The sequence below is a fragment of the Oratosquilla oratoria genome, chromosome 28 (assembly GCF_046742065.1).
Source record: "Oratosquilla oratoria isolate Oo_2021 chromosome 28, ASM4674206v1, whole genome shotgun sequence".
In the NCBI taxonomy this organism is placed as follows: domain Eukaryota; kingdom Metazoa; phylum Arthropoda; class Malacostraca; order Stomatopoda; family Squillidae; genus Oratosquilla; species Oratosquilla oratoria.
The window spans coordinates 42263902-42273256 of NC_134804.1; the positions used below are offsets into that span (position 1 = coordinate 42263902).

The 9355-nt window shown below is 40.8% G+C and overlaps 1 long non-coding RNA gene across 1 annotated transcript in view; it reads right to left on the reverse strand.

Moving 5' to 3' along the window:
• Positions 1-7831, reverse strand: part of LOC143040341 (uncharacterized) — a 31938-nt gene extending 24107 nt beyond the window's left edge. Inside the window, exon 1 of the long non-coding RNA XR_012967709.1 lies at positions 7675-7831. This is a non-coding gene — a long non-coding RNA (uncharacterized LOC143040341). The remainder of the gene's footprint in view (positions 1-7674) is intronic.
• Between the last annotated feature and the right edge of the window lie 1524 nt (positions 7832-9355).

Consider the following 9355-nt stretch of genomic DNA (forward strand, 5'->3'; position numbering starts at 1 on the left):
TCATTATTATCAATTATTATTATTATTATTATTATTATTGTTATTGTTATCATCATCCATGGTTGTCTGTAGTAATGTTACTGTCAATTTCTGGGGTGAAGTTTCCATTCTCTTATTCGAGAAACATTGTTCCTGTTTGTTCAAGAAAGCTTGAGTGTTCTTGGCTCCTATTTCGTATTCACTGTGCTGGAGGGAGGGTGGGATATGTTTTGAATCTTTTATGGTTTTACTGCTCTCCACGTTTTCCGTTATCAATCTTCACATCTGTTTTGTTTGCTAGCTTTTCCCATTTTTCTTTCTGTTATTTATTTGTTTTGTGATCTTACTGCATAATGCAGAATCTAATGGAGCAAATGGATACGTAACTGGATAGAATTTAGTTGGATAAATTGTCCCAGATATAACAGTATCACGGGAATAGTGAATGGATATTGAGGAAGAGTTAGATTAATGGATCTTGCTAGTTTCCGCGCGTAAATGAATGAACAAACTATTGCTAATCTATGGCATTAATCCTTTAATGTCCCATTGCTTGATGCACTATTTAGTACGCGGATCGCAAAAAAATATACGTTATTTCAGCATTTGTTTCATAAACGCTTTAAACGCGGGAAATATCACATACGTTAGGGGAAAAAAGAACACATATAGTTACGGGAGGCGGTCATACATGGCGTCACGGAAGAAAACGGAATTTATGGAATATTCCACTTTACCGTTATTTCTTTCTCTCTCCATATTCCCTAAATGTCCGTAACTTTCTACTCACTATTTAGATTTTTCCCCACACACCCCCCTTTCATATTTCTCCCTTGCTATTTTAGTCCCTTCCACATTCAATTCATATTTTTCCTTAAACCTCTTCCTCCTTCTCTCTCTCCTCTCTCTTCTGTTTTCTTCTTTTTTTGTGTAATTTGTATTTACCTAGTTGTACCTAGTTGTATTATACGGGGAGGGGAGCTATGCTCGTAGTAACCCGTCTTTGCATCTCGCAACATCTAGTTTGTTTTTAAATTCTTGTATGGTGTTTGCACACACTATTTTTTCGTCCAATTTGCTCATGTACAAATTATTCTGTCGATTGACTTTTCTTTTATGAATCTCATAACTCCTTTTCTTTCTCCTACTCCTCTTCCCCCTACTCCATGTACTCCCCTCACGATTCCTCTTCCTCTTCCTCTTCCTCCTCCTCCTTGTACTCCTCTTCCTCATCCCCATCCACCTCTCCTTCTTCGTCTCCTTTCTCCTCCTCTTCTTCTCCATCCTCCTCCTCCTTGTTCTTCTTCCCTTCCCTTCTTAAATGTTACCTTCCTCCTTCAACTCCTCCTCTTCTCCCTCGTCCTACTCGTCCTCCTCCTCGTTCTACTATTCCACCCCTCCTCCTCCTCCAACTATTCCTCCCCCCCTTCATCTCCTCCTCGTCCTACTATTCCTCCCCCTCCTCCTCGTCCTACTATTCCACCCCCTCCTCCAACTATTCTACCCCTCCACCTTCTCCAACTATTCCTCCCCCTCCTCCTCCTCCTCGTCCTACTATTCCTCCTCCTCCTCCTCGTCCTACTATCCCTCCCCCTCCTCGTCTTACTATATCTCCCCCTCCACCTCCTCGTTCCTACTATTCCTCCCCCTCCACCTCCTCCTCCTCCTCCTCGTCCTACTATTCCTCCCCCTCCACCTCCTCCTCGTCCTTGTCCTACTATTCCTCCCCTCCTCCTCCTCCTCCTCTTTCTTCTCTTTTACGTCCTACATTTCCTGCCCGTGACTTCTTTTCCTTTTCCCACTCTTTCGCTTGACAACGACCTCTGCTTTGTTTATTCTAATCTCCAACAATATATAAACCACCTCCTCCTCCTCCCCTTCTTCCTCCTCCTCCTCCCCCTCCCCTTCTTCCTTCCTCCTTCTCCTACTCTTCACCTGTACGTTCGTATAAGAGAACAAGTTTGTGTTTAAGAATAAATGCATATATTCATCCCCAGAAATGTTCGCCCATACATTAACATGTGCACGGGCACATGTACACACGAACGCACACACGTACGCACGCAGACACATGCACGAATGGTCACGCACGCGCGAGCACGCACACACACACACACACACCTGAAGCTAGATATGACAATTTGATGAGAAATAGACAGGACCTACCGGCCATTGCTCCTTTCCTGTATACTACAGTTAGGTGACACACACACACACACACACACACACACACCACACACACACACACTCTCTCTCTTTCGGGAGGGAAATAGCTGTCGATCACGAGTCCAACACGTGATCCGAGACCATGGTGAATCACACACACACACACACATATGAGAAAGGAAAAGGATCAGGATTACAAAGAGAAGCTGAGAGAAGTGTGGGGGATGGTGAAGGATCAAGTGGAACTAGATGTGGAAGAGGATCAAGTGGAACTAGGTGTGGAAGAGGAATGGAGGCGTTTCAAGAAGGAAGTGACAAAGTGTGCAAAGATGGTATGTGGAACAAGGAAGACGGGAGGAAATAAAAGGAAGATTAGTGAGTGGTAGGATGATGAAGTGAAGAAGGTAGTAGAAGAGAAGAAGCGAGCACTCAGGGACTGGTTGCAAAGTAGGATAAGAGAAATAATATGAAAGGTATAAAGAAAAAAATATGAGAAGAAAAACAAAAGATAAAGGAGGCAAAACGGAGAGCAGATGTAAAATGGGAGAATGGCAGAATTTTTTGAAAGCAACAAAAATGTGTTTTGGGAGGAAATCAAAAGAGGAAGGGGAGGGGGGTCAAGTAAAGAAGAAAAGGTGAAAGGCACATATGGACAGATCTTAATGGAAGATGAGGCGGTAAGGGGAAGATGGGGGGAATATTTTAGAGAGATGTTGAATGTGGAGGAAGATAGGGATTAATTGATAGTAGCAATGGAAGGCAATAAGAAAATGACGGTAATGGGAGAGAAAAATGAAGAAGTACGAAAAGATGAGGTGCAAGTAGCTTTGGAAATGATGAGAACAGGAAAGGCACCTGGGTTAGATGGGTGTCATGCAGAGTGTATGAAGGAGGTACAGTAATAGTGGACTGGCTAGTGAGGTTGTTTAATGTGTGTCTAAGGGAGGGTAGAGTGCCTGAGGACTGGAGGAGTGCCTGTATAGTTCCACTTTACAAGGGAAAAGGGGATAAATGTGAGTGTAGTAGTTTCAGAGGGATCAGTTTGTTGAGTGTAGTTGGGAAGGCTTATGGGAGGGTTTTAATTGAGAGGATTAGGAAAGGAACAGAGGGAGTAATTGGTAAGGAATAGTGTGGGTTTAGGAAAGGTAGGGGTTGCGTGGATAAAATGTTCGTGGTAAGGCAGATATGTGAGAAAGCTATAGCAAAAGGTAAGGATGTTCTTTGGGCTTTTATGGATTTTGAAAAGGCTTATGACAAAGAGTAGACGGGAAGGCACTGTGGGAGGTTTTGCAAATATATGGGATTGTGAGAAAGCTGTTAAGGGGAGTTAAGATTTCTTACGAGAGTAGTAGAGCCCATGTATAATGGGAAATGGAGAGGGCAAGTGGTTTGAGGTAAAGGTGGGACTGCGTCAGGGATGCGTCATGTCACCAAGACTGTTCAATGTGTATATGGATTGGATGGTGCGTGAGGTAAAGGCGAGGGTAATGGGCAAGGGACTTGAGATGGTTAAAGAAAATGGAGAAAAGTGGGAAGTGAGCCAGTTGTTGTTTGCTGACACTGCGCTTGTGGCAGGATCAGAGGAGGGATTAAGGGAGTTAGTGACGGAGTTTGGGTAGGTATGTGACAGGAAAAAGTTGAAGGTAAATGCGTGTAAAAGTAAGGTGATGAGATGTACAAGGGTAGAGGGTGGCAGGGAGTTGGAAGTTAGTCTAAAAAGACTGAGCCTGAAGGAAGTGGATAGCTTTAGATACTTGGGTGCGAATGTGGCAGGAAAAGGAATAGAGGTGGAGGTAAACTGTAGATTGAGAGAAGTAAATAAATGCCTTGGGGAATAAAAAGTGTTATGAGGAATAGGCAACTGGGAGTGGATACAAAAAATATATTGTAGGAAGGGGTGACTGTGCTGATGGCATTGTATGGAGCAGAGAATTGGAATTTAAAAGAGACAGAGAGGAAAAGTTTAAATGTGTTCGAAATTAAATATCTGAGAAGCATAATAGGGGTTACTAGGCTGGATAGAGTAAGAAACGAGGTGAGGAGGACACCAGGAGTGGAAAAGATGGCAGATAGGGCCGATGAAAGATTATTGGGATGGTTTGGACACATGGAAAGAATGAGTGATGAAAGATTAGTAAAAGAGGTGTGGAGAGCAGAAGTGGATGTAGTGAACTTGAGGGAACGACCGAGGATGAGATGGGTGGATGGGGTGAAGGGGGCGCTGAGCAAGAGGGGAATGTCTGTTGAGAAATGAGGGGAGAAGGCAGATGGGGGTGAGTGGAGAATAACTGTGTATGGATGATACTGCTATGCAAGGGAGGGAGGGATGGGGGATAGTGGATGCTTATGTGTAAATGATATTTTGACGCAGCCCGAAGGAATTTCTCCCCGTCTTCTCTTTTTCTGCATGAGGGGGCGGAGAGGGGGATGTAGCCTATTATATGAAGCGGCCTTGCTGTGGATGTACTGTGTCTTGCTGCATTGCGTTTGATCCAGGGCAGTTGGCGCATGCTGGGGTGACCCATCATCCATGAGGAGCTAAGATGAGAGGGGGTGGAGGGGAGTGAAATAGGTGGGAGTAGGTACGTGCCTTTGAGTTGGCTACCTCCCTTATAAGGGGGAGAAAGCTGTCGGCATATGGACAGTACGTACACACACACACACACACACACACACACACACACACACACATATATATATATATATATATATATATATATATATATATATAAACACACACACACACGTACACGACTCGATGGCGCAGTGGTTAGTTCCCGGGCGTCACCACGGCGGTCCGAGTTCAAATCCCGCCCAGGGCTGAAACAATTTCAATATCGCTGCGCTGCGAGTCGTTACTTCAACTTTCGTGGGCGGGAAGTTTGGGGTCTGTGTGCGTGTAGGTCACAATATTACCCATAGATTGGTCATATATGACCTCTGAGCTCTCTTCCGGGAGGGAAATAACTGTCGATCACGAGTCCAACACGTGATCCAAGACGTTTAGTTTGAGAAGTCACATGGAGAGGGCAAAAACCTTAAAATGGGGGCATAAACAAAACTTAGATGCGCCGCTTTATTTTACTAAATAACTAACCAAAAATCCACATTTATTTCGTATTTTTTGATGTCTTGAAAAACAAAGGAAAAAATCTAGGTTAAAGTGGACGTCTTTTATACTATTGTGCATCGGAAACAGATGAGCTCAAAAACATCGTATGTTGAATATTTCGGATCAATTGTAGCATTTCTTCTCCACACGCGTTTGAGGTGGAGATTGTACAATTGCGTGATGCAGGGGGGTGGTCATTCTACATTTGATTATGGCTCATGATATATAACCTAAGCTAGCTTAACCTGACCTAACATAACCTTACCTTCTACCTGACCTAACCTAACCCAGTCTAACCTAACCTAACTTCACCTAATCAAACCTAATTTCACCTAATCTAACCTGACCAAACCAAACCTAATCTAGTCTGTGTTCGGGTGGAGAATTTACAGCTGATCAGTGTGATTCACCATTGTCTTGGATCACGTGTTGGACTCGACAGTTATTAACCTCAGAGCTCGTATGACCGATCTATGGGTAATACTTTGACCTTACACGCACACACACACCAACTCCCCGCCCACGAGAGTTGGAGTAACACCCCACAGCGCAGCGATACTGAAATTATTTCAGCCCTGGGCGGGAGTCGAACCCGGACCGCCGTAGTGGCAGCCGAGAACTCTAACCACAGCGCCACGAAGTGGTGTGTGTGTATGTGTGTGTGTTTGTGTGTGTGTGTGCGCGTGTGTATGTGTGTGTGTTTGTGTGTATGTGTGTTTGTGTGTGTGTGTGTGTGTTGGGGTGGAGAATTCTACAGTTGAGTATAGTTGGAGTGGAGATTCCACATTTGATCAATGTGGAGGAAATTCTACAATTGACCCAAACTTTTTTCTAAATCAATTTTACTAGCACCATCTACTTGGAAAAATGTCACACGTTAGTACGGGTTTTGGTACTTTATCTATGTTTAGTGACAGCAGTTATTGTTTATTTGTGGGAATTTGATTTTGTACTAAGATTGTGAGTCTTGCAGGGAGTCTGTAGGTAATAGGAACAGTTAAAATAAAGGCATTTTGGGTTTCGTATTTGCACCAAATTTAGAAATCTTCAGGATTTATATTTCTAACTTTGGCTTATCTCGAGGCCTCTTGTGCAAATTATATTCGAGTTTGAATGGAATCTAGTTGAACTAGCTAAGATGAATTCCTAGATTCTGCTCACATCTTTATCTATCTGTATATTTATTTATTATTCAATTTTTCTTTGCCGAGCCCGGTAGACATGTTGTCTAGAGATTCAAGGACAATTTGGGCAATATTCTGGGACCATTGGGAAGTTTACACTGAACCTTAATTATCTCCAAACTGCTCACATATTTCTCATGTTTGGCTATCTGTTACATGGTGTGGTACAAGTATTAATATATATATATATATATATATATATATATATATATATATATATATATGTGTGTGTGTGTGTGTGTGTGTGTGTGTATATACTCCCCTCCATTCGGCTATTACCTTCCTTTACCTCTATGACATCACACCCTCGGTGGGATATTGGATAATTTTTTAGAAGTGCACATCTACGCGATATAGCAGCAATAATAATAATAATAATGATAATAATAATAATAATAAAAATAATAACAACAACAATAATAATAATTATTATTATTTTGTAAATTATAATACATGAACGTAATATACGTTTTTCTTTGCGGAAATCAATAACAGAAAAAGTTGCTAAAAGCAATGCATAAACGAGCGCAGCAGTTGCGACTGCTTTAGACGCCATCTTTGTTTTGGTAGATGCGGAGGTTGAAGAAATTAAAGTATGATAGATTCGTCTATCCTATCCTAACCTAACTACTTTACCTAACCGAACCAACCTACCTAACCTAAAATGCATTTAGTAATGTAATACTTGTAATTCTAGAGGTTATCAGGGTCGTCGTTGTCGTCCGAATCTGTCAAAACAAAGATGGCGTCTCAAGGAGTCGCCACGACTTCGTTCGTTTGTGTATCGCTTTGAACAACATTTTCTAATATTAATTTCCGTCAAGAAAAACGTATATTACGTTGATGTATTTTAATTTTAGAAAATAATATTTAATTTTGTAATGGTATATCGCGTAGATGTGCACTTCTATTTTTTATCTCCCCCCCCCCCCCCCAAGGATAGGTGCGCTGGTATTGCTAATGGAAGAAAGTTGAATATTTTAAGAACCTTCGGCATAAAACGCACGAGAACCCTCGGCATTTCAACCTTGATAACAGATCCTGAAGAAGAGACTATTCCAAATACAATTTCTACATTCACCTCACCTCTCTAATGATTTATCTGGTCTCTAGTGTATGACCTACAGATATATTAACACGGGTTATAGGAAGAATGTATGTCAAAAGATCGGTAAAACACAGCTCAGGGCTCCGTTTGTTTTCAAAAAGAGATGTTTCTGATCTTTAACTTACCTTGAATTGTTTGTTAATAGCTGACAACTGGAAACTGTCCCTCTTTTCCTACTGGCCAGGGACGCAAGAACAGACTTACACAACACAGTCAACGATATTGGGGAATCTTGGTTATTACACTGCATTTTGTTAGGCAAACGTAAATACATTTTCCAATGTCTTTTGTTGTTTTATTTGGAAACTTTCTTCTGATCGATCACCAAGTTCCTTACGGCGAGTTTAAAAGGTACGCAAATAACTAATAAATAGTAAACAATGATGATAAATAATAAATTAATAAACAAATAAAACACAAATAAAAAATAAATAATAGATGCTAATAAACAAATAATGATAATAAATGAACGATACGCATATTAAGAATGGATCAATTGTAGAATTAAGCCTCCTAGTGATCAACTGTAGATTCTCCGCTCCAACTACACTCAATTGTCCTTCTTAACTCCGATGACCTGACCTGACCTAACCTAAATTACCCTAACCCAAACGAAGAGAGTAAATGTTTAGGAATATCGACATCTTCTTCACTTTGTAACCAGTTGAAACTGGTTTCAACCAGGTCTAACTAGTTAATTACAGGTAGAGTCCTCGCACAACAAAGGAAGAATGTCAGATTGAAAAATCACAAAAGCAACACTCAATTGTACATTTTCCACTCCAAACACGTGTTGTGGTGAAATTCTACAATTGATCCCTAAAAATCAGTACATACGCAAATAACTCAATAAATAAATCTTTAGATTTATATCATAAACAAACCTAAAGGTGGAGGCAATTTGGTGCCCTTCTCAAGGACTGCTATTCTAACCTAATCCTATTATATAGGAGGGGGCTGTTACCCCGTTTTTCATACATCCATAACGTTCCTGGGTCGACTATGACGTCATGTCGCGTGATTTTGGTGCGGTGTCAGGCAAAGCAAATTCTATAAATGCCTCATCATAGGATAAGGTTTATGATAACCTCAAGATAATAGCTATTCTCAATTACGATATCTTAATGCCCTTTATGGAAATCGATCATTCTGAAATGAAATATTCCAAAACACACAGAAATGCAAAGTCGTAGAGAAGAATGGCTCTTTAAATTTTTTTTTTAAATATTTTCTTTATTAATTCATCAACTAAAGCAAGCAGGACTCACGCGAAGAATAAGAAACAAAAATATCAAAATATGCAGATAAAAGTCGACCCAATTAAGGCTCAAAAGAAAAGAAAACGAAATCTCGGCATATGCAGAGAAAACTCAACCACAAAAAAGGAGAAAAAAAAAAAAAACCGCAGAGAGCTCCACCAAATTAAGACACACAAGGTGGAAATCCCCCGCTCCCCACTCTCTCTCTCTCTCTAAAAAAAAAAAAAAAAGACTTTTTAAGTCACAAATGTATAGGAACCTGAAGGAACAGGCGACCTAATGCGAAGGAATAACGTCTGATATAAAAGGGACCTGGTATTATAAAGGACATAAATGTGGCAAGGAAGAAGTGCATTAAGCTTCGTAGGGAGGAGACAAATGTTTTTGCTCTTAGCGAAAGGAATACACACACACACACACACACACACACACACACACACACACACACACACACACATACACACAATATATACATATATTATATATATATATATATATATATATATAAATATATATATATATGTGTGTGTGTGTGTGTGTGTGTGTT